The 27,534-nt window shown below is 36.0% G+C and overlaps 1 long non-coding RNA gene across 1 annotated transcript; it reads left to right on the top strand.

Annotated features, from left to right (window-relative positions):
- On the top strand, positions 1–26,998 carry LOC141553503 (uncharacterized). Its single transcript, XR_012485481.1, has 3 exons — positions 1–77; positions 23,682–23,912; positions 25,841–26,998. It is a non-coding gene; the product is annotated as an uncharacterized LOC141553503 (long non-coding RNA).
- Positions 26,999–27,534: the final 536 nt, after the last annotated feature.

Below are 27,534 nucleotides of genomic sequence, written 5' to 3'. Positions count from 1 at the left end.
TTGGGAGCAAGTTAAATCTGACAACCTTTGAGCATAGAAGACTTAGGCCCAGGAAACCAGTTCCTAGTAGCCTGGAGGTAAGGATGGGTATATAACTTCTTTTTCTTTAATTATCTAAGCCCCATTTTGTACTGGGACAGAGGTCCCATTCAGGTCTCAGCCCTTCTTTTAATGAAAGCCACAAAACTTATAAGGAGGATGAGCTACTCAGAAAAGCCAGCCTGAACCTAAAAGGTGAAATTTATATTTTAAACTAAGTAGTAAGATAATGAGACAGAGATTTTTTTTTTCACAGTCTCACATCTCACCAGGCTCTTATGACCTTCCTACATTAAGGAATTCATCCACTTTGAGGAGAGCACAACTTTCTCTTATCATCTCACCCTTCTCTGCTGTGCTCCATCCAGTCATGATGTGTAGTTCTGTTCTGCAGTCCTTTTACTCATCAAAAGTTCTACTGAGTCATTTACTCTTTGGAAATATCCAAGAACAAGACACTGGGATGCCATTTTGTTTTGGAAATGACCTGGGCTTACAAAGAGAAACTACTCTCAAGATCTAACAAAAGGCTTCTGTTGATCCAGTTCTCAGGATGTTGGCCTCTTGTAGCCAGTGCTTTAGCCAACCATCTGAGAGCAGATTGGTTCTTTAGATACACACATGGTTTAGAAGATGAATTGGAATTTCTTTCAACTACTTGGAATCCAGGTGTGTTTATAGAAAAGCAGGATCAGGGAAGAGACTGCTAAAATCAGTCCTTTCTAGCCTTAAGGTCCCATAGTACTCAGTTCTTTGATGGATAGGGTAAAAACAAACAAACAAACAAAAATTATAAGAAGTTCAATCACTTAATAAACATTTATTTTGCATTGGTATGTGCCAGGTACTGTACTAAGTGCTGGAGATGCAAAAAGAGGAAAAACACAGTGCCTACTCTCAAGGAGCTTATAATTTAAAGGGAAAATAACACATAAACAGATATATACAAAGCAAACTCTATATAGGATAAATAGAAAATAACTAAAAGAGAGAAAGCATTGGAATTAAAGTGGAAGAGAAGACTTGCAAATAAGTGGAGCCCAGAAGTCATTCCTAAATTGGATGCCCAAAGACCTGGTTTGCAAAATCAGTGAAAGAAAAAAGTTCTATTCCCATTGCCTTTTACTTAGCAGGCTTTTAGGACAGCTGAGGATAGTTGCTGTTGGCAAGCCTTTTGATTAAGCAGGATCAAACAAGTCTTATCACTGCTTGTAGTATGTGTGTTCTCAGGCTTGTTACAGAGTGAGAAGTCCCTGTGTGCAGAGCCAAGTCTGGCACTGAGGAAAAGTTGAATAAGAGGCCATCAAAAGAAAATCTTCATGGACTTAAAAGTTAATAATAATAATAATAATAGTTAACATTTATATAGTACTTACTATATAACAGGCATTGTGCTAAGTGCTTTATAATTATTAAGTCCCCTGATCCTCACAACAATCCTGGGAGATAGGTGTAATTACAACCTCTATTTTACAGATGAAAAAACTGAGGCAAATAGTTAAGTGCCTTGTCCAGGGTCACCAGCCTGGTAAGTATCTGAGCTGCATTTGAACTCCTCTTCCTGACTGTAGGCCTGGTCACTACATTCACTCTGCCACTTAGCTGACTTCTATTGACAGTGAAATCATAGCCTATCAGAGGTAGAAAGAACCTATGCATTGATCTAGTACTAGTATAGATGAAGAAAATGAAGTCCCCAAAGGAAAATAATTAATGTTTATATTATTATCACTAATAATTAATTACAATATATTATTATGTATAACAGAATTTTAACACAATATATAATGTTAATTATAAGATATAATATATAAAATAATAATATTTTCAGAATAACACAGCAATCAGGACTTGAAACTTAGAGCTCTAGTCCACAGCTCCTTCCATTGAAACATTCTGAGGAAAGAGAAAATGAACCAGACACAGTACAAAGAACTCAGAGTTAGAAGTTCAGAGACTGAAAACTAGTCCTTCCTCTACTGGTTATTTAACTTTGGCTAAGTCACTTAACTTGACTGTGTCTGTTTTTCCCTATATGAAATGGAAGGATAGGTAATAGGAATAAAGAGGAAAGGTAAACTCGATCTGGTCTCTGAAATCTCTTCTAACAATGTGACCCAGGCTTATCTCCTATTAATATAAAAAGGCAAAAAGATGAGAACTTTACTGAGAACTTTAGTTATACCTTCATGTATAACTGGTTGGACATGTTCATTAACATTTTAATGAGATGATGGAGGATTTTGCTTCACTGGGGCCTGGATACTTAAAGACCCATTCTACAAGTCCCAAGATTAAATTTTATCTCTGGGGATGATTTGATTGAATCAGACTATTGTTGCTCTATAAAAGAGATCAGAAAAGTCACCCCAAGGCCAGTTGGTCTATCTAGGATAGTGGGAAAGAAGCCGAACCGAGGTAAGAGCAGGTCATCCTTGGATAAAGATTTTTTTTTTTCTTTTTCTGAGGCTGGGGTTAAGTGACTTGCCCAGGGTCACACAGCTAGGAAGTGTTAAGTGTCTGAGACTAGATTTGAACTCGGGTCCTCCTGAATTCAAGGCTGGTGCTCTTATCCACTCCGCCACCTAGCTGCCTCCTTGGATAAAGATTTAATGACTATGTGGAAACAAAGTGTCAGAGAGATGAAGCTCCAGAAGAGGATGGCAGATCACATGATTCAAAAGAGATCAGCAGCTGGACCCATGAGGGGTCAGTAGCAACAATGCTCTACAGCTGGAACTCCTTCCACCTCCAGATGCTTGTCAACTCTGCCCTTTTGTATGGATCCTATACAAAGATGGGACTAATGTAACATAGTCTTCTTGTACCACAGTTCCCTTTTAATGTCCTGACCTAGTTTCCCTAATTGTCCTATTCAGTTACTCTGCCTCATTCCCTCTTAATGTTTGACAGGATAAAGATCTTTATCCATTTTAGACATCATTAGAATATCAGGAGCCTCTCCGGTACCTCCTTCCATTATGCCTGCCTCCATTATGTCATCCCCATCCAGGTACCTCCCCCATTATGTCATTGTTCTTGACATCCTGTATCTGATATTCACAGCTGGATTCTTTGAGCCCATTGTCTCCTTCAGCTCTGGGACTAACCATGGATCCATTTGGTCCCAGTAAATTTCTCCATTTAATAAATTACTGAATTGTTCTCTAATCTCAATCTTGCTCAGTTTCTCCGGCATTACAGTCTGAGCCAATCAAATCATAGAGTGTGCACAATGAAAAGACGTCAGAAGACCTGGGCTTCAATCCTGGTACTGTCACTTATTAATTGTGTAGTTTTAGATAAGACATTAAATTTCTCTGTGTCTCAGTTTCCTCATTTATAAAATGTGGTTGTTCTTAGATTGCTCTTGAGGTATTGCTGAGCTTTTGATCTATGATCATAACTAGTATCCATCTCCAATGCTACTCTCTCCTGGTTTTCTTTCTGAGTCTGATGCATCTTTGCTTGACCTTTATCAAGGTCAGACCTTCCTTTATACTATTTTACTTAGTTTTATCATCTCCCATAAATTCAATTATCATTTCAATGCTGATAATTTTCAGATTTATTTATCCAGCCCTCACCTCTAGACTCACATAGCTCACTGTCATATTTGGACATTTAAAAAAATTTAACTATTTATTCATTTAGTTTATTTATTTATTATAAATTTATTTAAATTTATTATTTATTTCTAAATATAAATGTCATTTTTATTTATTTATTTTAAATTTGAGTTTCAAATCTTCTCCTTCCCTCTAGCTTGTTCCCCACTGTCACTTAACCCCAGCCTCAGAAAAAGAAAAAAAAAAACCTTTATCCAAGGATGACCTGCTCTTACTTCGGTTCGGCTTCTTTCCCACTATCCTATGGCAAGAAATAGCCATATTGAAAAAAATTAAAAGCAAAGAAAATAAAGAAAGTTTTTAAAAATCATGCTTCAGTCTCTGGAGGTGGATAGAATTTTTCATCATGGGTGCTTTGGAAATATCTTAGATTATTATATTACACATGTTGAACTTAATACTCTTGGAGACACCTCAAACTCAACCTGTCCAAAATTGAACTCCTTATCTTTTCCCTAAAACCTTGCCCCCTTCGTAAATTCCTTATTACAACAATAAGGCATCAAGAACCTCCTAGTCACCCAAGCTTAAAATCTCAGTATCATCTTCTACTCTTCATTCTCATTCATTCTTCATATCCAATTTTCCCCCAAGACCTATTGTTTCTTCCTCTACACCTCTTTTCTCCTCTAACTTTGGTACAAGCCCTTATCACCTCATAACTAAATTATTGAAATAGCCTTTTGCTTAATCTCCCTGCCTCAAGTTTTTCTCTTCTCTGAGGAATCCTTTAATTAGCTGTCAAACTGATCTTCCTAAAGTGCTGGTTTGACTATATCACTCCCTCTGTTCAATAAACTTTCCTGGCTTCCTATCACCTCTAGGAGTGAATATAAAGTGTATTTGTCATTCAAAAGCCTTAGTAATCTGGCCACTTCCTACCATTCCAACTTTCTTTACTCCTTACTCAGCCCTCCTTTTCTCCTCAATTCCCAAGTGACACTGGCTTCTTCTCTGTTCCTTTGATAAGACAGTCCATCTCTCAACTCCCTGTCTTTTCACTGGCTTGCCTCCATGCCTGGAATTCTCTTTTTCTTCACTTTTACCATATGGTTTGTTCAGCTTTCTTCAAGTTCCAGCTAACAGCAATGCTAGTGCCTTTCCTTTGTTTATTAGCTCCAGTTTATCCTATATCTAGCTATCTTGTTTGTGCATTGCTGTTTGCATATTGTCTTTCCCAGTAGACTGTAAGTTCCTTGGGATCAGGGACTGGTTTTTGTTTGGTTTTGCCTTTCTGTATTTAGCACATTTAGAACATTTAGCACAGTGCATAGTGTATAATAGTGATTTAATAAATGCTTGCTGACAGACTGATAATGCTGAGACTTAATCACACATCAACTACAAGGAGTAACTAGATTAACAAGTAACCAGAAGCATAGTACCAGGCCCCATCAAGGAGATTCACTCTAATTTTAGTGAGACATTAATGGGCATGTTAGTGTAGTCAAAGAGAAAGAATGCTGACTTGAATCAGCTGAATGAATCAGAGGACTTGATTGAGTTCAAGTTCTTTTTCTTATGCTTATTGTGGGACCTTGGCCAAATTATTTCATTAGGCCTTAATTTCCTCATTTGTAAAATTAGAGAATTGAATTAGATATATTCTGAGGTCCTTCTAATTCTAGCTCTATGATCTAAAGTCCATTTTTGTCCACAGAACATATAGTCAAAATCCCAAACAAAAGCCTCATCCTTTAGTTTTATTACCTTTGTTAGCTTCCTCTACAGACATTCAAAAAGAGGAAGTATGAAGAGATCTTACAGAAGTAAAAACCTGTTCAGGTATTCTTGCCTCATCTATGAGCAGTTTTGTAGAAGGGAACAAACTTCCTCAACACTTACTCAAATCTTTTCTCCAAAGAAGAAAGGAGAACTGAAATAGGGAAAAGAAATTTTGAAATGACAAAGAGAGGAATGGTATTTTTTCAGGAAGAAATTTTGATGGTTAGTGGTAGAGCAGCTGTGGGAAGATGGGGGCCCTAAGAACCTGTTGTTAAAATTGTGAATTGGTCCAAACATTCTAAAAGAACAATTTGGAATGACAACAGAAAATTCAATGAATTCACTACCTTTTTAACCTAGAAATTACCCTGCTAGAACATAAACAACAAAGAAATTAAAGGAAAAAAGAAATGATTCATATATACAAAAATATTGGTGGAGCTGTACTTTTTGTGAATGTAAAAACTGGAAACAAAGTGGGTGTCCATTTATTAGGGTGAGACAACAAATTGTTATAACTAGATACAATGAAATACTATTGTACATTAGAAATGATTATGTGAGGAATTCAGAGAAATGGGAAGCTTGTGTAGACTAATACAGAGTGAAATGAACAGACAGATTCAGGAAAAACAGTATTAAGAATAACTATAATTATAGAAATGAAATTAACTCTGAAACTGGAATGCTGAGTAATTATAATGCACAATCTTGGACCCAGAGAAGACATACCTCCTTTCTTGGGAGAAGTAAAAAACTATGGCTATAGAATATTACTGCACTGTCAGACAAAGTCTCTGTTTTCCTTTGTTGCACTGTTACTGAGTGGCCTGGAGTTAGATTTATATCAGAAAGTGATCTTCTAAAACATTATATTTAAAAATTTTATTTCTATTTAAATTTATTTAAAAATTTTTTTTTACTTAAATTTTTTAAAGTATCAATAAAGAAGTATTCAAAAATGCTATTCAGGATTGATGAAAGGTTTGTGGAAAAGGAACTATTTATTTGTTGTTCCGGTTCTTGAGTTAAATTTCTATAGTTCTATAAGTTCTATAATAAATGGGTAACTCCTTAAAATTATAATATCTGTGCAAACACCTATTGGAGAATTACTTTATCCCAATACTCATTCTAATCGCTGTTTGCTTATGATCTTGTTTGACTTCCAATTGTATGAATCTTTTAAAAAATGATATCCTTGTTAAATATCTTTAATTCATTTTGCTAACGTCATGACTATTTTCTTATTCTTAGAAGATAGAGAAAATTAATTCAGACTCAACCAATGTGGAATCAATGGTCTCTGGGAAAAGGACCAAGCAGTATTTCCTTGCATTTTAGTTGAGTCTAATGGATGAATTGAGAAATTGACAGGCTGGAAAGGGAGAGACTAGAGTCAGGGAGTCCACTGATGCTTAAAGCATTAGGCACTACCTAGCACTAGCTGAGATGCTCAAATGCAAATGAATATTTTTTTCTCAATTTAGTCAAAAATCTTCACGTAGCAAAAAGTTTCTATCTCATCTTCAATACTATATCTCTCCCTAACTCCATTCCAGCTCCATCTGTTTAACCTCCAAACCTTTGATTCATGTCAATCTGGTGACAGCAAAGAAAAAGTGCCAGATTTATATACCGAAAACTTGGATTCAAATGTTGGCTTTGTTACTATTTTTTTAAAATTATTTTATTTTAAATTTATGGAATAAAGCAAGCATTTGCATAACATTGTAAAATAAAAAAGATGGTTGCACATGAAACTGCAATTCTACTATGTACAATTTGCTATTCCTTTTAAACATGCAACATTATCATGTAAATTCCTTTTTTTTTCTCATTTTCCCTTTTGTCCTCCCTACTCTCTTATCATTAGACACAAGTAGACATATATTTTTTGTGAAATTATTCTCTACATATGTATACTTATCAGTTCTTTCTCTAGATGCAGATATCATCTTCATATATTCTTTATAGTTAATTTGGGTATGTATAATAATCAAAATTAACTATTTGCTCAAAGTCATTCATTAAAACAATACTATTTATGTAGCATTGAGCAAATCACTTCCCCTTTTGAGGACTAAGTTTTCTCAAATCTATAAAATGAGAGGATAACTCACTGAGGTCCATTCTATCCTAATCAACATACATACTTAACGATAATGGCAGTATACTCAGTAGTATGCTAGTAAAATGTTTAATAATTAGCTCTCCCAGGAAACAAGCAAACAAACAAATATGAACGGGACATATTTAAATACTTTTTATTCATTTTATTCTAACTTAATAAAAACAAGCATTTCTATAACATAGGAGAATAGAAAAAAATGATTACACAAAATGGCAAATCTTACTATTCCTTTTAAATATAATAAGTTGTCTTCTCTCCCACCTTTTTTCCTCCCCTCACACGAGTTGGCTTGCATAGACACAAATGTGTATCTCAGTTCTTTCTCTGGATACAGATGTCTTCCTTAAATTCAGTCTGCATCATTAAGATTTCTCCATTGCTTTCTAGAAATCAATAAATGGAGTCTTCAATTGTAACTTTTGGTGATTTCTGAGGTGTAAATGCTTACAGTGAAATTTTAATAATAATTTTCTTGAACCTGTTCCATCTGGATCTAGTGCATCCCTTAATCTTTTATCTCCTGTCCCATTGCTCACCCTCACTTTCACCCTCTTTATATAACTCTACATATACAATAACGGGTGTGTGTACACAGGTTGATTCTCTTCTCCTCTCCAACCTTGCCCAACCCACAGCATGGATGGATTGATAGATAGATTTTAACTAAGAGTATCCAGATTTGAACCTGAATCCTAGCTCTGCGACCTAATCCCTACATGAACTTGGGCAAGGCACTATTACTTCTGGGCTCAACTATAAAGTGAGGGAGTAGGACAAAATAATCTCTAAGATTCCCTCTGGCTCTGAATCTGTTTTCTGGCCTGCTATGCTGCTCTTGAACCCTTCTGCATTACTGAGGATGCTGGGATCCCAATTGCTCTACAGTGGCCCCAATATATTCTCATCTATGATCTTTTTCTTTTCACATCACTGACTATTAGAGCATTTGATCCTCATAAGCAAGCAGGTTTTTTTGTGCCCATTTAATAGGTAAAACTACATTGACAATTAAAATAGCTAGAGCATTGAACTTGAAATCAGAAAGTTACTGTTGACTTGTTTCAGCTGTAGCCAGCTCTTTGTGGCCCTATTTAGGTTTTTTTGGCAAAGATACTGGAGGATATTGCCATTTCCTTCTCCAGCTCATTTTACAAATGAGGAAACTGAGGCAGATTTAAGTGATTTGCCTAGGGTAACAGAACTAATTAAAGTCAAATGGGGGTGATAATATATTAATCTCTCAGGATTGTTGCCAGGATCAAATATAAATAAGGTGCTTTGTAAACCTTAAAACACTGCACAAATGCAGCTATTATTGTTCTTTTAATATTAATATTAAACAAGTATGGAGAAACTAAGTACTCAAAATGTTACTAGTTATTTGGCATCCTCAATTTCATGTTAAATCAAGTTCATATTCAGCTTGGCCATTCAAACTCTTCAATAATTTGATCTGAATCTACCAGCCAGTTTTAAATCTGTGATGTGATCCCATACTCCTTTTCAACTTGAACACTCTGAGACAGTATAATCTCCTCACTGTCCACAAACCCACCTGGAAAGATGGCTGGCACCTTCAGTAAAAAAAAAAAAAAAAAAAAAAATTAGGAAGAGGCAAAGATTAGGGGAAAAGATAATGAGAAAGATGTTGATTTTTAAATGCCTTTAATTTGGTTATGCCAATTGGGTGAGACAGTCAGGGAGGGGGGCAGACTGTTAAGAGAGCAGGTAGAGAGGAGGGGAGTTGAGACAATCAGAGATTTAGAATAGACAGTGATGTGGTTATCAATGATCTAACCCTCAGATTCTTTTTTTTTTTTTTTTTTAATATTTTAATAGTTTTTATTTACCAGATATATGCATGGGTAATTTTTCAACATTGACAATTGCCAAGCCCTTTGTTCTAATTTTTCCCCTCCTTCCCCCTCCCCTCCAGATGGCACATATCCAAACAGTTGTTTTGCTGTACAAAAAGAATCGGACTTTGAAATAGTGTACAATTAGCCTGTGAAGGAAATCCAAAATGCAGGCGGAAAAAATTAGAGGGATGGGAAATTCTATGTAGTGGTTCATAGTCATCTCCCAGAGTTCTTTTGCTGGGTGTAGCTGGTTCAGTTCATTACTGCTCTATTGGAATTGATTTGGTTCATCTCATTGTTGAAAATGGCCTCATCCATCAGAATTAATCATCCATATAGTATTGTTGTTGAAGTATATAATGATCTCCTGGTCCTGCTCATTTCACTCAGCATCAGTTCATGTAAGTCTCTCCAAGCCTCTCTGTATTCACTCTGCTGGTCATTTCTTACAGAACAATAATATTCCATAATATTCATATACCACAATTTATTCAGCCAATCTCCAGTTGATGGGCATCCATGTAGTTTCCACTTTCTGGCCACCACAAAGAGGGCTACCACAAACATTCTTGCACATACAGGTCCCTTTCCCTTCTTTAAGATCTCTTTGGGATACAAACCCAGTAGCAACACTGCTGGGTCAAAGGGTATGCACAGTTTGATAACTTTTTGAGCATAGTTCCAAATTGCTCTCCAGAATGGCTGGATGTATTCGCAGTTCCACCAACAATGTATCAGTGTCCCTGTTTTTCCACATCCTCTCCAACATTCTGCATTACCTTTGCCTGTCATTCTAGCCAATCTGACAGGTGTGTAGTAGTATCTCAGAGTTGTCTCAATTTGAATTTCTCTGATTAATAATGGTTTGGAGCATCTTTTCATATGACAAGAAATAGTTTCAATTTCTTTATCCGAGAATTGTCTGTTCATAACCCTTTGACCATTTATCAATTGGAGATTGGCTTGGTTTCTTATAAATTAGAGTCAATTCTCTATATATTTTGGAAATGAGGCCTTTATCTGAACCTTTGACTGAAAAATGTTTTCCCAGTTTATTGTTTCCCTTCTAATCTTATCTGCATTAGTTTTGTTTATACAAAAACTTTTCAATTTGATATAATCAAAGTTTTCTACTTTGTGATCAATAATGATCTCTAGTTCTTCTTTGGACATAAATTCATTCCTCTAGCACAGGTCTGAGAGGTAAACTATCTTATGTTCTTCTAATTTATTTATAATCTCATTCTTTATTCTTAGGTCATGAACTCATTTTGACCTGATCTTGGTGTACGGTGTTAAGTGTGGGTCAATGCCTAGTTTCTGCTATATTAATTTCCAATTTTCCCAGCAATTTTTGTCAAACATTGAGTTCTCATCCCAAAGGCTGGGGTCCTTAGGTTTATCAAACACTAGGTTATTAGAGTTATTGATTATTTTGTCCTCTGAACCTAAACTATTCCACTGATCAACTAGTCTATTTCTTAGCCAATACCAAATGGTTTTGGTAACCGCTGCTTTATAATATAATTTTAGATCTGGTACAGCTAGGCTACCTTCATTTGATTTTTTTTTTTTTCCATTAATTCCCTTGAAATTCTTGACCTTTTGTTTTTCCATATGAACTTTGTTGTTATTTTTTCTAGGTCATTAAAATAGTTTTTTTTGGGAGTCTGATTGGTATAGAGCTAAATAAATAGATTAGTTTAGGTAGTATTGTTATCTTTATTATATTTGCTCGCCCTATCCAAGAACATTTAATATTTTTCCGATTAGTTACATTGGACTTAATTTGTGTGGAAAGTATTTTGTAGTTTTATTCATATAGTTTCTGATTTTCCCTTGGCAGATAGATTTCTAAATATTTTACTTTAAATGGAATTTCTCTCTGTAACTCTAACTGTTGGATTTTGTTAGTGACATATAAGCATGCTGATGATTTATATGGGTTTATTTTGTATCCTGCAACTTTACTAAAGGTGTGGATTATTTCTAATAGCTTTTTACTTGAATCTTGGGGGTTCTCTACGTATACCATCATATCATCAGCAAAGAGTGATAATTTGTTTCCTCATTACGTACTCTAATTCCTTTAATCTCTTTCTCCACTCATTGCCAAAGCTAGCATTTCTACTACAATATTGAATAGTAATGGTGATAGTGGACAACTTTGTTTCACCCCTGATCTTAATGGGAATGGTTGCAATCTTTCCCCATTACATATGATACTTCTTGATGATTTTAAATAGATGCTACTGATTATTTTAAGGAAAAGTCCATTTATTCCTATACTCCCAAATGTTTTTAATAGAAATGGATGTTGTATTCTGTCAAATGCTTTTTCTACATCTATTGAGATGATAATATGATTTTTGTTAATTTGATTATTAATATGGCCAATTATACTGATAATTTTCCTAATATTGAACCAGCCCTGCATTCCTGGTATAAATCCAACTTGATCATGATGTATTATTCTGGGGATGATTTTCTGTAGTCTTTTTGCTAATATCTTATTTAAGATTTTAGCATCAATATTCATTAGGGAGATTGGTCTATAGTTTTCTTTCTCTGTTTTCAACCTACCAGGTTTGGGTATCAGTGATATGTCTGTGTCATAAAAGGAATTTGGTAGGGCTCTTTCATTCCCTATTTTTTCAAATAGTTTGTATAACATTGGAGCTAATTGTTCTTTGAATGTTTGGTAGAATTCATATGTAAATCCATCTGGTCCTGGAGATTTTTTCTTAGGGAGTTGATTAATTGCTTGCTCTATTTCTTTTTCTGAAATGGGACTATTTAAGCAATTTACTTCCTCCTCTGTTAATCTGGAAAGCCTATATTTTTGGAGGTAGTCCGCCATTTAACTTAGGTTATCAAATTTATTGTCATAAAGTTGAGCAAAGTAACTCATTATTTCTCTAATTTCCTCCTCATTGGTGGACAATTAATTCCTCATTTTCATTTTTAAGACTAACAATTTGATTTTCCTCTCTTCTTTTTCTAATCATATTTACCAAAGGTTTATCTATTTTGTTGGTTTTTTCATAAAACCAACTCTTAGTTTTATTTATTAGTTCAATCATATTTTTACTTTCAATATTATTAATTTCTCCTTTTAATTTTAGAATTTCAAGTTTAGTATTTGATTGGGAGTTTTTAATTTGTTTTTTTTCTAGCTTTTTAAGTTGCAAGCCCAATTCATTGATCTTCTCTTTCTCTATTTTCTTCAAGTAAGCCTCCAAAGATATAAAATTTCCCCTTATTACCGCTTTAGCTGCATCCCACAAATTTTGGTATGATGTCTCATCATTGTCATTATCTTGACTGAAATTATTAATTGTGTCTATAATTTGCTGTTTTACCCAATCATTCTTTAAGATGAGACTATTTAGTTTCCAATTACTTTTTGATCTATTTACCCCTAACTTTTTGTTGAATGTAGTTTTTATTGCACCGTGATTTGAAAAGAAAGCCTTTACTATTTTTGCCTTCTTGCATTTAATTTTGAGATCTTTATGTCCTAATATATAGTCAATTTTTGTATAGGTTCCATGAACTGCTGAGAAGAAAGTGTATTCCTTTCTGTCACCATTCAGTTTTCTCCAAAGATCTATCATACCTAATTTTCCTAATATTCTATTTACCTCTTTAATTTCTTTCTTATTTGTTTTGTAGTTTGATTTATCTAATTCTGAGAGTACAAGGTTGAGCTCTCCCACTATTATACTTTTGTTATCTATTTCTTCTTGCAACTCTCTCAACTTCTCCTTTAGGAAGTTAGATGCTACACCACTTGTTGCATATATATTTAGTATCGAAATTGCTTCATTGTCTATGCTACCCTTTAACAAGATATAGTTTCCTTCCTTATCTTTTTTGATTAGATCAATTTTTGCTTTTTTTTGATCTGAGACAAGGATGGCTACCCCTGCTTTCTTGACTTCACTTGAAGCATAATAGATTCTGCTCCAGCCTTTTACCTTTACTCTGTATGTATCTCTCTGGTTTAAATGTGTTTCCTGTAAACAACATATTGTAGGGTTCTGACTTTTGATCCAGTCTGCTATCCGTCTCTGCTTAATGGGAGAGTTCATCCCATTCACATTTACTGTTAAAATTTCTAATTCTGTATTTCTTGCCATCATATTATCCCCTGATTATGCTTTTTTCCCTTACCCCCCAACCCCTTCCCCAGTATTAAACTTATGAGTCTCACTTGCCTCACGTAGCCCTCCCTCTTTAGTAGCTCTCCCTCCTCCCTTTAAATCCCTTTCCTTTCTTGTTCCCTTTCCTTATTGCTCTTTTCCTTTTCCCTTTTCCTCTCCCCCTTTTTAATGAGGTGAGAAAGAATTTTTTGTAAAACCAATATGTCAATTATTTTGTCTTTGAGCCAGTTCTGATGAGAGTAAGGTTCACACAATGTTCCTCCCCCTCTCTAACTTCCCTCAGATATGATAGGTTTTCTTTGCCTCTTTGTGGGATGTAGTTTCCCTCTTTTTTAGCCCTCAGATTCTTAATGTTGGCTTCATGACATGCAAATCCTTGCCTCTCATTAACCAGAGATAACCAATGTCTCTTAGAATTTTGAAGGGCATATAAATGACTTTTCCTTATCCTACCTTTCCATTAGCCCTCTCCCCATTTATGGAATGTCCTAGAAAATAGGTTGTCAGAGTTGGAGGATATCTTAGAAATTATCAGCCTCTTCCACTTCTAGATGAGACCCAAAAAAGGAAAATTTCTGCTCCAAAATAGTAAATAACAAGATAGTAGTTGGAGCTGGAACCTTGTGACTCACTCTTTTATGCCTCTCTATCTCTCCCTCTCTTTTCCCCTTCTCTTCTCTTCCCTCTTCTACTTGTCTCTGTCTCTCTTCTCACTCTCTCAATTCAAGCCAATTATAACCCTCACAATCTTTGGGATAGCCCTGAGTCAATGAACTTTCCGTCATTTCTTTCTTTCCCAAGAATTAACTATATCCTTCCTTTGGAATAGTAGCAGTTCTCAGTAGCAGTTAGAGGACAAACAGGCTTCATAAAAAAATCATTCAAATTAACATTGCATAAAAGAATATGATTATGATTGCTTTGACTCCTCAAAGCCTAAAATTAAATGCCTAAGGGACAAAGTGGTGAGGGGAAGGGAGGAGTCTGGGCAATGAAAGAGATTGAACCAGAGTGGTTGCTTCTAGGACTCCAGATACAAATAGTGTTCTTCAGGAAGGAAGGAGGTGGTTAGTGAAGGTCCTTCAGAAAGTCCAACTTTGGCATATTCAGATTTGACAAGCTCTCTCTCATTCCTTCTAATTGTTGCGTGGAATATCTGAGTTGTAATCATCTTCACACGAGGGAAAATAACCAAGTTTAACTGAAGATCGGATTTTAAACAGGATGTAGGTTCTTGCATGATAAATGTTGTTGGTTTCTCATCTCTGAAGTCACAAACAGGGAAATCTTCCTTATTTGTCTTGTAAGGTCAGGCTGAATCACAGAGAATCATACATAAGCATAGAATTTGGAAGTTTCTGGAAAACTTATAAAACTATAAAAAAAATAAGAGGAGGCATTAGGCAAAATCATAACTAGAAATTCTTTGATTTGGGGCAAAACTAGTTGATTCTAATAGAGAGGAGGGGAAGTGTGTGTGTGTGTGTGTAATATAGAAGACAACTGGAGTGTGAGTATAGTTATGCTATGAAAGGCTCATTCCCTAGCCCATGAGGGAAGAATGGGTTCTGGAAGAAAAATCCTATCATAATAAGACCATGTGGAAGACAATCCAGAGGTAGTTATGTGGCATAGGTTCAGGGAAGGTCTCGGATGTGACCAATGAGCTCAGTCCCTACTAGCATGCACAGAGTACCATGGATGCAGTTCTCAAAGCAGAAAATTCTATTTCTGGGACTCTACTTTCAGTTGTTGTCATGTAATTCAAATGCCTTGGAGAAATTTTGGAACATGTATAGGGGTTCTATTAACTTGGTCTCTTTTCTTTGGCTAATGTCTCCCTAAACTGGCAGTGTCTGGTGAGAGACAATGCCATTCCAGGCCAAAATGGTGCCTCATGAATACAGGCCTCAACTTGTCCCCCTCCTACTAAAGCTTTTCCTATTCTTTCTTTTTAGGTGAAAGAAGGGAGATTATAGCCTTGTGAGTTTCAGAAGATCAGAAGAGCAAGTGATTTGGGAATCCCAGAGACCAGTCTAGATTTTTACAGTTTGCCTAAACATTAAGTCCTGAGAATACCAGTGATAGATGAGATGCAAATTCATTTGGCAACTAGACTCCATTTGAATATTTACTTAATGGGACAAATGCTCTGTAGAAACTGTGCTAAGTCTGAACATATTCTTTCAGAGACCAAGGGGAAATGTGTTCCTGAGGTATTGGGGGAAAAAAGTCTGTGCTTCTTTTTTTTATATCTCCAAAAAAATATATAACTTTTTGTAAGGCCTAATTGATGTTAATTAATTAAATGAAATTGTTGTGCTAGTCAATGATGACTATAAGTTGGTGGGAGTAGAGGAGCGGGAAGATACACCCAGACTGGAAACTCATGCCAATAGTGAAAAAAGCAATCTAAATCAAAAGAAAGGGGGAGATGTTAGGTTCTTACCTCAGGGCTATTCCAAAGATTTTGAAGGTTATAATTGGACTTGAATTGAGAGAGTGAAGAGAGAGACAGAGACAAGTAGAAGAGGGAAGAGAAGAGGAGGTGAAAAAAGAGGGAGAAATAGAGAGGCATAAAAGAAGAGAAAAAAGGATGGTGGGAGAGAGTGAAAAAGAGAAAGGGGGGAGACAGACAAAAGAAGATAAAAAGGAAAGAATCCTCAATATACTATCTGTATATAATATAGTGGCAAGTGCTAAACTAGGAATGATAAAGCGGTGGCCCTCATAAAACTTATTCTTATTAGAGGATATGACCCAATAAAAACTGTAATACTGAATCATACACAAAAAGCATACAAGAGACTGAGTGGTTTAATGAATAGGTAATCAACTTTGAAGTCTGGAATGGCTGGCTTGGAATCTTGCCTGTGACAAGCTCAGAGCAATGCTCCAAACTCACAAATTGCAAAGGAACTGCTGACCTACAGTGGCTCAGGGGATTTCCTCATCTAGGAATTCCTTTGTTTTTCAGTGAAAGCCCAGGTCTTTCCCTACTTTAACCTCTAACTGTATTAACGATGGAAATAGTTTTGTGAGATTCAAAAGGAAAAGGCATTATTAATTGGGAAAGGGTGAGTAGAGGAGGTGGCATTTGAGTAGGGCTTAAAAGGATTGGCAAGGAAGATGGGGAAGGCATATTCAGAAATAATAATGTCAGAAGAAAAGTTCCCATTAAAACTCACACAAATCCTTAGATCTCAGCTTCCTTATCTATAAAATGAGGAAGATTGGGTAGACTGACTGACTTATGAAGTCCCTGATCTACTGACTCTAAAATAATAAAGGGCAGAACTGTCCCTATGAGGAGGACAACTTGGCTGACTGAGCCTTCCATCCCTTTCCATCCTACTGGACCTGCCTGCTTGTGTCAACACTCTAGTCTCCACCAGGTGGCAGCATTATAAAATCAGAGAATTCATAACGCCATCTATATTATAAGGATCGTTGCTTTTACATAAGGAAAGCCCAGTAAAAGAATGCCCTGCCAGAGAGGAAAAAAACAAAACAAAACAAAATGAGTCTCTTTTCTTAATGAGGGATTATTTCAGAGTTTCTTTGCACAAGAGTTGCTTTCCCTATCTCTCTACCCCTTCTGTTTCCCAATCTTAGCCTAGCAAGTGATGTAGAAAACTAACAGAATTGCATCTTAAAAAGTATTTTACTTCAGTATGGACATTTCATTATTTACAGAGTATTTTCGTGCTTTTAGAAACTGGAAGAAGCCTCAGTTGTCAACAAGATCTAATGGCTCCCTAATTATTGTTGTTCAGTTATTTCAGTCATGTCTGATTTGAATTTTTCTTGACAGAAACACTGGGAAAGTTTGCTATTTCCTTATCCAGTTCACTTTACAGATGAGAAAACTGAGGCAAACAGGATTAAATCACTTTCACAGGGTCAGAGAACTCGTGTCTGAGATTGGATTTGAACACAAGTTGTCCTGACTCCAGGCCTAGTGCCCTATCCTCCTAGCTGCCCCCATGTTTATATCCCTTAATATGAAATATTTCTGTGGAAATCTAAGTCCACATCCCAGAGCCAACCTTCCAGCCTTTTTTGGGACTGGACCTGTTATTTCATGTATAGCTAGAGCATGGGGTAGATGAGGATAAGTAATATATAATCATCCTGGAAGATGAGGAAGATTGAGATTGTGAAGGACTTTAAATCAAGCAAGCAGAGGAGTTCCTATTTAATTTAAGAATATCACTTTGACAGAAAAGTAAAGGATGGATTGGAGAAGAGAGAGAATAGATGAAAGAAGAAAGGCCAAAAAGGAAGCTATTACAGTAATCTAGGTGAAAGGTGATGAACTGAGGGGGTTATTGTATGAGCATAGGAGAGATCAGAGGAGAATATGTAGATTTGGGGATCATCTGCCCAGAGATGACAGTTGAGCTCATAGGAGTTGATAAGATTACCAAGAAACAGTCTAGAGAGAGTAATAAAAGAAGTCTTAGGACAAAGCTGTGGGGTACATCCATACAAAGGAAGTTGCATATGGATGACAATTTAGCAAAGGGAGAGTAAAAAGTTTTGAACAAACAAGAAGAAGGACATTTATGACAGTATCAGCAAAATAGTACAGGTAGGAGAGTATCCAAAAGATCAGCAATGTCTTTAACAATTGTAAAAGTATTTAGCCATTTATTTCCAGTTCTTGATTAGGGAATGTTTTCTTATTCCAATAATTATTTTTTCCAGCTGCTTGGCCAATATTCCCCCAGAAACTACCCTTGATTTATTCCCCTCTTTTGTACCCCTCTCTCTCTGGTGAAATTTATTCAGTCGTTTTCAGTTGTTTCCAAGATTTTTCTTTTCTTTTCTTTTCTTTTTTTTTTTTTTTTTTTTTTTTTTTTTTTTTTTTTTTTTTTTTTAGCAAAGTTACTGGAATAATTTGTCATTTCTTTCACCACCTCATTTTACAGATGAAGAAACTGAAGTAAACAGGATTAAGTGACTTGTCCAGAGTCACACAGCCTAGTAGTGTCTGAGGCCAGATTTGAACCGAGGAAGATAAGACTTTCTGACTCCAGGCCTGGCACTCTATAGGCTGTGCTCAAGTGAAAGAAGGATTTATTTATCCTAAATTGCAGCAGAATGAGGCTGATTGTGTGCTATAAGAGGACCTTAAAAAATTTGAAAATCAAATCAGAATTCTGAAACTATTATTGGTGATCTGTCTTTCTTGGTATGCTAATAAATCTTTTTCTTTTCATTTTGTCAAACTATTTGACACCTGGTGGATCTGACTAGTGGATGGGATTTTCCCTGGATTCTCCAGAATCCCATGCTGAGAAATTCTCAAACAGCACCATAGGGGCTCAGGAAACATGTGTTGAGTTGTTACATCCAGGTTTGTGATAGAGAGAAGATGACAGAGAGCAGAAAGAAAAACATCCAGGGGCAGACCTGTGAGGCAGCAGCAAGTCATAGAGCAGATTGCCTTGGTCTAGAATTGGCAGCTCTGTACTCTCTTGCCTCTACATGCTTCTGCTCTACAGTGTCTCTGTGCTTACTTTTCTGCCACAATTTATGGCATGGCCAGCAGTTGTTAGGTTTTTCCTGCTGAGGTGATGACACAAAATTGGCTGCCTGGACATGCCAATGAACTCCTACAGTGCTCTGACTCTCCCTCCCCTACCCACTCAGTTCCCCAATGCCTGTCTTCTTTGAGAGGATCCAGGAGAGAAGAGCTTCCATTCTTTGGAGGAATTTCTATTTCATAGAGGTTATTCCCAACTCCCTTGGTCCATAAACTATACTCCCTTTTTTTTTTTCCTCCTCAATTTTATTATTCCGTTCTTGGAAAATGTGTTCCTCCAGGTCTGCTTCCTGTAAAGGTTAATATCTATTCTACATGGGAGGTTGGATCACAAGCCGGTTATAAATTTGGGTCTGCTTGGGACAGCTGTGCCCTGTGAGTAATGAATCATGGGAAACTGGAGTGGAGGTTTAGGTTACTCCTGTTCACTGTTTGAAAGACAGATGAATTGAAATTGTTGTTTTTCCAAGAAACTCAAGAGCCTCTGTGCTTCTACTAGGGACCAAAACTCTATTGCGGAGGCTTGAGTCCATTCAGATAATGTACTTATTAAGAGTCGGACTTTTGTGGTTAGGATGTTGAATTTAAAGACATTAAAACTAGGGTTCAAATCTTGCCTCAGACACTAGTTTGGTGATGAAGGTCATCACTTGGCTTTTCTGAGCTTTGGTTTCTCTCTCTGTAAAATGGAAATAATAATACTTCTACTACTACAGGTTTGTTGTCAGAATCAAATGGGATTATGCAGTGCACATTGTAAACATCAAAATGCTTGATAAATATTAGTTTTTATTTTAAATTAAATAAATTATATTACTTTGTTGCATTAAATCACTTAAAATAAATTAAATATTATCCAGTCAGTCAACAATTGTTAAGAAGTAACCATGCTAGGGGGCAGCTAGGTGGCGCAGTGGATAGAGCACCAGCCTTGAATTCAGGAGGACCCGAGTTCAAATGTGACCTCAGACACTTAACACTTCCTAGCTGTGTGACCCCGGGCAAGTCACTTAACCCCAGCCTCAGGAAAAAAAAAAAGAAGTAACCATGCTAGGCATTGATGATACAAAGATAAAAACAGTGACTTCAAGTTTATATTATAGAAACAATCTGGGTAGATATAAGTAGATATGAAATACAAAAAAAGCAAATAGAAAGAAAAGGAGGAAGACAACAGGAGAGGAGATTATGCTTCAGCTGAGTATTGAATGAACTAAGACCAAGAAAATGGAAGTTTATAGTAAGACTGTGTTGGGCTTGATATACAGAAAAACTTGCAATATAGATAGAAATGTTAAAAAGTGAAATGGCAAAACAACACTATAAGAGAAAGACATTGTTTTCAGAGCCAACATGAGAAAGAGAAGTTTCTCTACAGAAAAACAAATTGGGTGCCCTCTTACCTCTGAATCTTTGCCAGGACTTTCCTTATGATTACTCAAGTGAAAGGGCTCTTGGAAGTCATCTACTTAAGCCCAAAGAAGGAAAAGGACTCAAACAGCAAGTTTGTAATATTTTATATGATATGTCAAGAAAAACTATAGGGTTCCATTGCCTAGTGAATTAGACTGGTTGAAAAAAAAAAAAGCAAAGTAAGAAAATTATCTCAGGTTTGTCCTCTGTCATAAAATGATGGCCACGTTTCCAAATGGCCAACATTAAGCTGAGTGTCAGGCACTATGCTAGATGCTGGGGATATAAACACAGAAAAAAAAAAATTAGTCTTTGCCCTCAAGGAACTTTATTTAAAAAAAAAAAAGCTTTTTATTTTCAAACTATATACATAGTTAATTTTCAGTATTCATCCTTGCAATACCTTGTGTTCCAAATTTTTTTCTCCCTTCCTTCCCCTTCCCCCTCCCCTAGATAGCAAGTAATCCAATATATGTTAAAAAAAATGCAATTCTTCTATCCATATTTCCACAATTATTATGCTGCTCAACAAAAATCATATCAAAAAGGAAAAAAAAACCAGAAAGAAAATAAAATGCAAACAAACAACAACAAAATAAGTGAAAATACTATGTTGTGATCCACACTCAGTCCCTACAGTTCTCTCTCTTAGGGAAAATGGCTCTCTCATTACAAGAAGTTGAAATTGGCCTGAATTACCTCACCATTGAAAAGAGCCACATTCATCAGAAATGGCCATCATATAATCTTCTTGTTGTTTTGTACAATGTTCTCTTGATTCTACTCACTTCACTTAACATTAGTTCATTTAAGTCTTTCCGGGCCTTTCTGAAATCATCTTGCTGATTGTTTCCTATAAAACAGTGATATTCTATAACATTCATATACCATAACTTATTCAGTCATTCTTGATAGTTTCCAAGGGAACTTATTTTCTATCAAATAAAGTATCCAGAAGAATAAAGGTAATAATTCTGTTTGTTAGAACAGATCTGGAGTACAGTGTTCAGTTCTAGGTATAAAAGAAAAAGGGCATTAAAAAATTGAAACATTCTAAAGAAGGCTATATCATAAAAGAATCAGCTGAAGAACCAGGGCACAGTTAAACAACATACTTGGGGGTTTCATGATAGATGTTTCCTAATATTTGGGTAATGTCAGATTTTACTAGAAAGATTTCTGGAGTTAGAAATAGCAAACTTGAGTTAATCCTGACTGCGACATTTAAGTCATGCAGAGACTTGTTTTCCTCTTTAATAAAATGTAGAACATGCATTATCTACCTTGAAGGGTTATAACGATGAAGATCCTTTGCAAACCTTCAAGGATTAAGGAAATTCAAGATATTGATATTGGTGTGAATGATTATATTCTTATTATTTTTATTGCTCATTTTAATGATACTATTATTGTCACAGCCTTGCAAGCTCATGGATAAGTTGTCTAAACTTCTCACTTTACAAAGTAGAAAACTGAAACCCATTAAGGTGAAGTGACTTGACAAAAAAGACATAAGAAAATAGGTAGTCAGCATTTGAATTCAAGTCCAGTGACTGCATATGCAATATTTTGTCATTATATATGCATTGGTATCCCCCTGACAAAGACTGTGACACTGTGAACCAGTGAATTCAAGGAACAGAATTAGGCTTATAGTATAACCTAGCAGAAAGACTCATACAAAGAATGGTGGAAGTGGCAGATGGTTCCCTCCTCATCCCAGGTTCTGGGTAGTGTTTGTCTTACCTTTTTCATAGGATAACAGGTAACATCACTTACCACAGTTTATGATTAAGAAGCTTGTGGAAAGATCAGACAGGATCCATGCCCACCTCAAATTTGTAGGCTAATGGGATAAGATGAATTAACTATGTCACAATCGGCACAGACCAAGTCAAGATACTTAGGTTTGGCCCACAGTCCCACCTTATCCTTCTCTACAGTATTCCCAGTGGGTCATTGACTTCTAACCTCCTTTTCCCTTCCCTATCCAGGAAAGCAAAGAAACTTTGGTCAAGGAGAAATAAGGGATTTGTAATCTAGTCCTAGCTTTGAAAGAGTCCAGAGCAGAAGTATCAAACATCTGTCCCACAACAGTCCTAAGTGCTGCCTGAACCAGATAAAAATGAAGTGTCTACTTAATTTCAGTGGGTTAATGTGTTAATTAAAAAGAAATAAAAATGTATGTGTCTAATATGTGTCAATATGTGGCCTGAATGAATTGTTATATATACTTAGTGACCCATTTCTATTTAAATCTGGCAGCTCTAGTCTGGAAGCTATATAGATGATTAAAAAAAAAAAAAATCTAATGAATGTTTAACCTGGAAAAAAGAAGATTGAGGAGAAGCTGAATAGCAAAATCTTCAACTTTTTGATAAGGTTGGATACGGAAGAAAGACTGGATTTGGCCTTGAAGAGTTCTGAGGGAAAATTGCAGAAAAAATTACTTAACTTCATCTAAAGGAAAAACTTCTTCACAGTTAGGGGTCAGTGGGTTCCCTCTCATCAGAGGGCTTCTTTCAGAATGTATGTGACCATTTGTGGGGGCTGCTCTCAGGGGAATACATGTTCAGGTTGAAATAGGAGATCAAATGAGATAATAGGTGTAATTTTTTTTTTGCAAATTATGTGTGTATATGTATATGTATATATATATATATATATATATATATATATATATATACATACATATTTTTATCCCCATATTAATGTATATGTGTATAGATATAGATATAATAGAGGACTAACCAATGGAAATTTCATAGAGTATTCTGCATGCTATCAAACTATATGAGGAAGCTCCATTAATTTGCTTCTGTAATTGCATGATAACAATGCAATGGAGGGCATTGTTCTCCATTTCAGAATATGCATAATTATTCTGTTACTGTTTCCTATCTATCTCCTGCATGATGAAAAAATATTGACTCAGAAATGTATGTGCATTACAAAGGCACTAATCAACTAAAGGGATTCTTCTTATTTTTCCATGTAGGGTTGAATGAGGAGGCAAGGACTAATGTAAGCCTCGAAGTGAGAAAAGTATAATTATCAGTGTTCTATTCTCCCCATTTGGGTTGATATGAAGTCATGAGAATGTGGCCCTGTTGTAACTTCTATTTTTCTTCTATTCTTCTTCTGTTTCTATTTTTCTTGTCTTAGGTGAAGGAGGATTGAAAATTGAATGAACTAAGCTGAGATTCTGAGAATATCAAAAGTTTTGGAGAGCCATCAAATGTTAGTGAACAACTGTCCATGTTGGGGTTTCCAGACAATCAAGACTCATTAACTAGCTAGCCCCATTGGAGCAAATAACACTGTCCAGAAGTGGATAAATCCCATTGTCAAGATGTTGAGTTCTACAAGCAAGAGAGATACTGTGCATTAATTATGGTAAAGCATCTAGAGAGAAATAGGAAAAGGCAAATGTATTATAGCAACTGCTATAAGGTTGAGGCCTCTCTGCTCAGGGATTAAGGTGGCACAGGACAGAATGTTCCTTATAAGTACTGGCAGAAAAGGTTTGAACATTTTCTTGCTATATTTTCTACACCCCATAGAAATCAAAGAAAGAGGAAAAGAACCCATATAAACAAAAATGTTTTAGTAGCTCTTTTGTAGTAGCAAAAACTGAAAACTAAAGGAGTACCCATTAGCTGGGAAATAGCTGTTGAACAAATTGTAGTATATGAATGTAATGGTATACTATTATGTATACTATTGTGCCATAAACAGTGAGGAAGGGGATGGTTTCAGAGAACCTTGAAAGACTTGCATGAAATAGTACAGAGTGAAGTGAGCAAAATCAGGAGAACAATTTATACAATAACAACATTAATAAGAACAAACAAATTTGAAAGCTTTAAGTATTCTGATCAATGCATGATGCCAGAGGATGAATAATGAAATATGCTATTCACTCCTTGATGAAGAAATGATGGATATAGAATGAGACATATGTTTTTGAATAGGGTCAGTGTGGAAATGTGTTTTCCTTGTCTATGCACATCTATTATAAGAGTTTCACTTTTTTTTTTCTAGTTTTCTCAGTGGGATTTGGGGAGAAAGGGAGAAAAAAATTTAACTGAAAAAACTTTTATAAATTAAAAGAGCATGTTATCTCAAACGCAGGACTCATGAGTTAGTTACTCCAGGCAATATAGTGCTCCAAAACTAGATGACCAGAAGGATTGGAGAAGAGAGGAAATTTCAGTTTGCTCACAACTGAAAACACTTTCCCTAGAAGACAAATTCCACCTCCATCCCCTGAAAGTTGATTCATTTTCCTGGTAGAGTCAAATTTTCTCTTTGTTGTCACCAGAAGCTAGGTAGAATGTGAGTCTTTCCTTCATCAATATTCCCATTTTCACTCACTCCAGACATTCTTTCTTGGATCCAAAGTGCCCTAAGGCAAAGGTGCATGAAACAATTGGATATCCAGAACCCCTTGCACATCTGGAATAGATGTCACTATGCACATAGCAGGAGAGCTTTCACTTTTGTCATGAAGGCTGCTAAATCACCAGGCTCCCTGTGCCACACACAACATTCCAAATGTGTGTGTGTGTGTGTGTGTGTGTGTGTGTTGTGTGTGTCCCTAGAGGAGGTTTTAAACAGTATTAATCACATTGGGTATTGCAAACTGAATTGATTTTGCCAAAACCAAGAGAAATCCTTCTAATATTTTTTATACTTGTTTTACAATGTTAAATTGTCTGCTGTTCATTCTAGCTTGAAGGGTTTAAAAAACCAGTCTGTAAACTCCTTGAGAAGAGGTACTATGTTTTTGCTTATTTGATTGGTTTTTTTGCCTTTCTTTGTATTCCCAGTGCTTAGCACAAATACAATAATATAGTGGATGCTTAATAAATGCTTATTGATTGGATGAGTTAGCTTGAAAAGAAATTGCCTTGTTTCCAAAGTGGATTACAGTGTTCAAATGAACCAATGGAAAATAGACTGGAAGAGGAAGATCTTTCCAGAATAATAACCTTAACATTTGTGGATCATACTTATACTTTTTTTTTTTTCCTGTTTCATCACCTACAGCAAATCTCTTTCCCTCAGATGTACTTAGTCTGAAGTGAACTATTAATTGGGAGTGCATTTCAGTATTTAGAGATATAGTAAATAGAGATACAGCAAACTACAGGTAAACACGAACCTTTTTCCTTTGAGGTTTTCTTTTCTCCCACTTTCATTGATGGCCATATTTATTACAATCTGGCCTATTTTCCCCTTTTTATAATAGGTTCTAACCATGCTATTCAGAATGGACAGGTTCTAAAATACTCCCTGACCTCTACTTTATTCCTTTCTAGGTACAGGAAGACAACAAGTGCTAGTATCCTCAAAACCATGCCTGATTCTGAATCATTTCTACAGCTGCCTACAATTCTTCTTTTTATATTTAATAATGGATAACACAAGGGTCCTATTGGAACCTGAATCCATATATCTGCTTCTGGCCTTTCACACTTAACTTCAGCTAGCATAGGCATAAATTCAAGAAGTGCTTGAATCAATTCATTAGAAAGGGTGCTATAACTGCATTCCAAAGACTTGGCTTCAAATTCTGTTTTTGCACTTAAAAGTTGGGTGATCTTGGGCACATATATCATTTAACCTCTGTGGGCCTCAGATTCTAACTAAAAGAACCTTAAAGATTATATAGTCCAGGAGTTTTAACCTCTGCTCCATGGACTCTTGGAGTCTGAAGCTATATTTCAGGGGAGAGTTCATAGACTTGGAACATTTAATATTTTGGCAACTATTTCAATATAATCGGTTTCCTTTGTAATCCTATGTACTTTATTTTATGCATCTGAAATCTTATTCTATGATGTGGTACATGGGCTTCAACTGATGAGGAAACCCCAAAATACTTAAAATCTCCTTGGACTCTGCCTCAGGGAAGGGACTCCACCCCAAGCACAGTTTCATCCTTAGCTGGCTCAAACCCAAAACCCATTGAATTCTATTCAAATTCTAACTCTGGCTGAAACTCAAGCCCAAAGCCAACCTGGGACTCCACCCCTTCAGATTGTCCAAAGCTTCCCAGTTATAAAAAGAGCCAAACTGGAGTCCACTATTTGCAGAGGTCCCAAACATGGCATCCTTATACTGGCCATGTCAAGGATTTCTGCCCACTGGAGCTCTGGCTCTGGTGCCCTCAACTTTACTAACTAGATTTTGCTTCCAAACCCCGTAATAAACCTCTTTTATCAATCTAGGTTTTCAGGTCTATAAATTCCTTTACAGGGGACTCTTGCACCACTACTAGACCTCATTTAACTCTGAATCCTTGTGCTGAATCCAAAGGGGTTGCAGGGGAGTTCTGTTTGACTCCCTGTACCCTGAACCTGCCACTAGATCTCAATTAAACACTAATTTCATTTAGGTACCCCTTATCTAGTTCTCATCACAACCATTGTCAAAAGCAGTCCATGGTACAAAAATGATTAAAAATCCCTCCTTAAGTTTCAATCCTTTATTTTATAGAGAAAGAAACTAAACCAGTTTTGTAAACATTGTGAAAAAAATTGATAGATGGCTGGATGAATATAGTGCCTCTCATTTAGATCATGGTAATAACTTCTAAGTGGTCTCCTTGCCTCAACTCTCTCCTTTGCCAATTAATTCCATATAACTGCCAAAAATATTTCCTAAAGCATGAATTTAATCACATTACTCTCTTTCTCAGAAAACTTCAGTGACTCTCTATTACAGCCAGGGTCAAATACAAGGTCTTTAAAGAATCCATAGCCCTTGATTTCAGAAAAGCCTGGAAAGACTTACATGAACTGATGCTAAATGAAGTGAGCAAAACCAAGAGAACATTGTAGATTATGTGATGATCAATTGTGGTGGACGAAGCTCTTTTCAACAATGAGGTGATTCAAAGAAATTCCAATAGACTTGTGATAAGTGGAAAATGCCATCTGCATTCAGAGAGAGAACTATGGAGAATGGATGTGGATCAAAGCATATATTTTTATCTTTTTGTTGCTTGTTT

This window comes from Sminthopsis crassicaudata, chromosome 2, assembly GCF_048593235.1.
Source record: "Sminthopsis crassicaudata isolate SCR6 chromosome 2, ASM4859323v1, whole genome shotgun sequence".
Taxonomy (NCBI): domain Eukaryota; kingdom Metazoa; phylum Chordata; class Mammalia; order Dasyuromorphia; family Dasyuridae; genus Sminthopsis; species Sminthopsis crassicaudata.
This window is presented reverse-complemented; position numbering and strand designations above follow the sequence as displayed.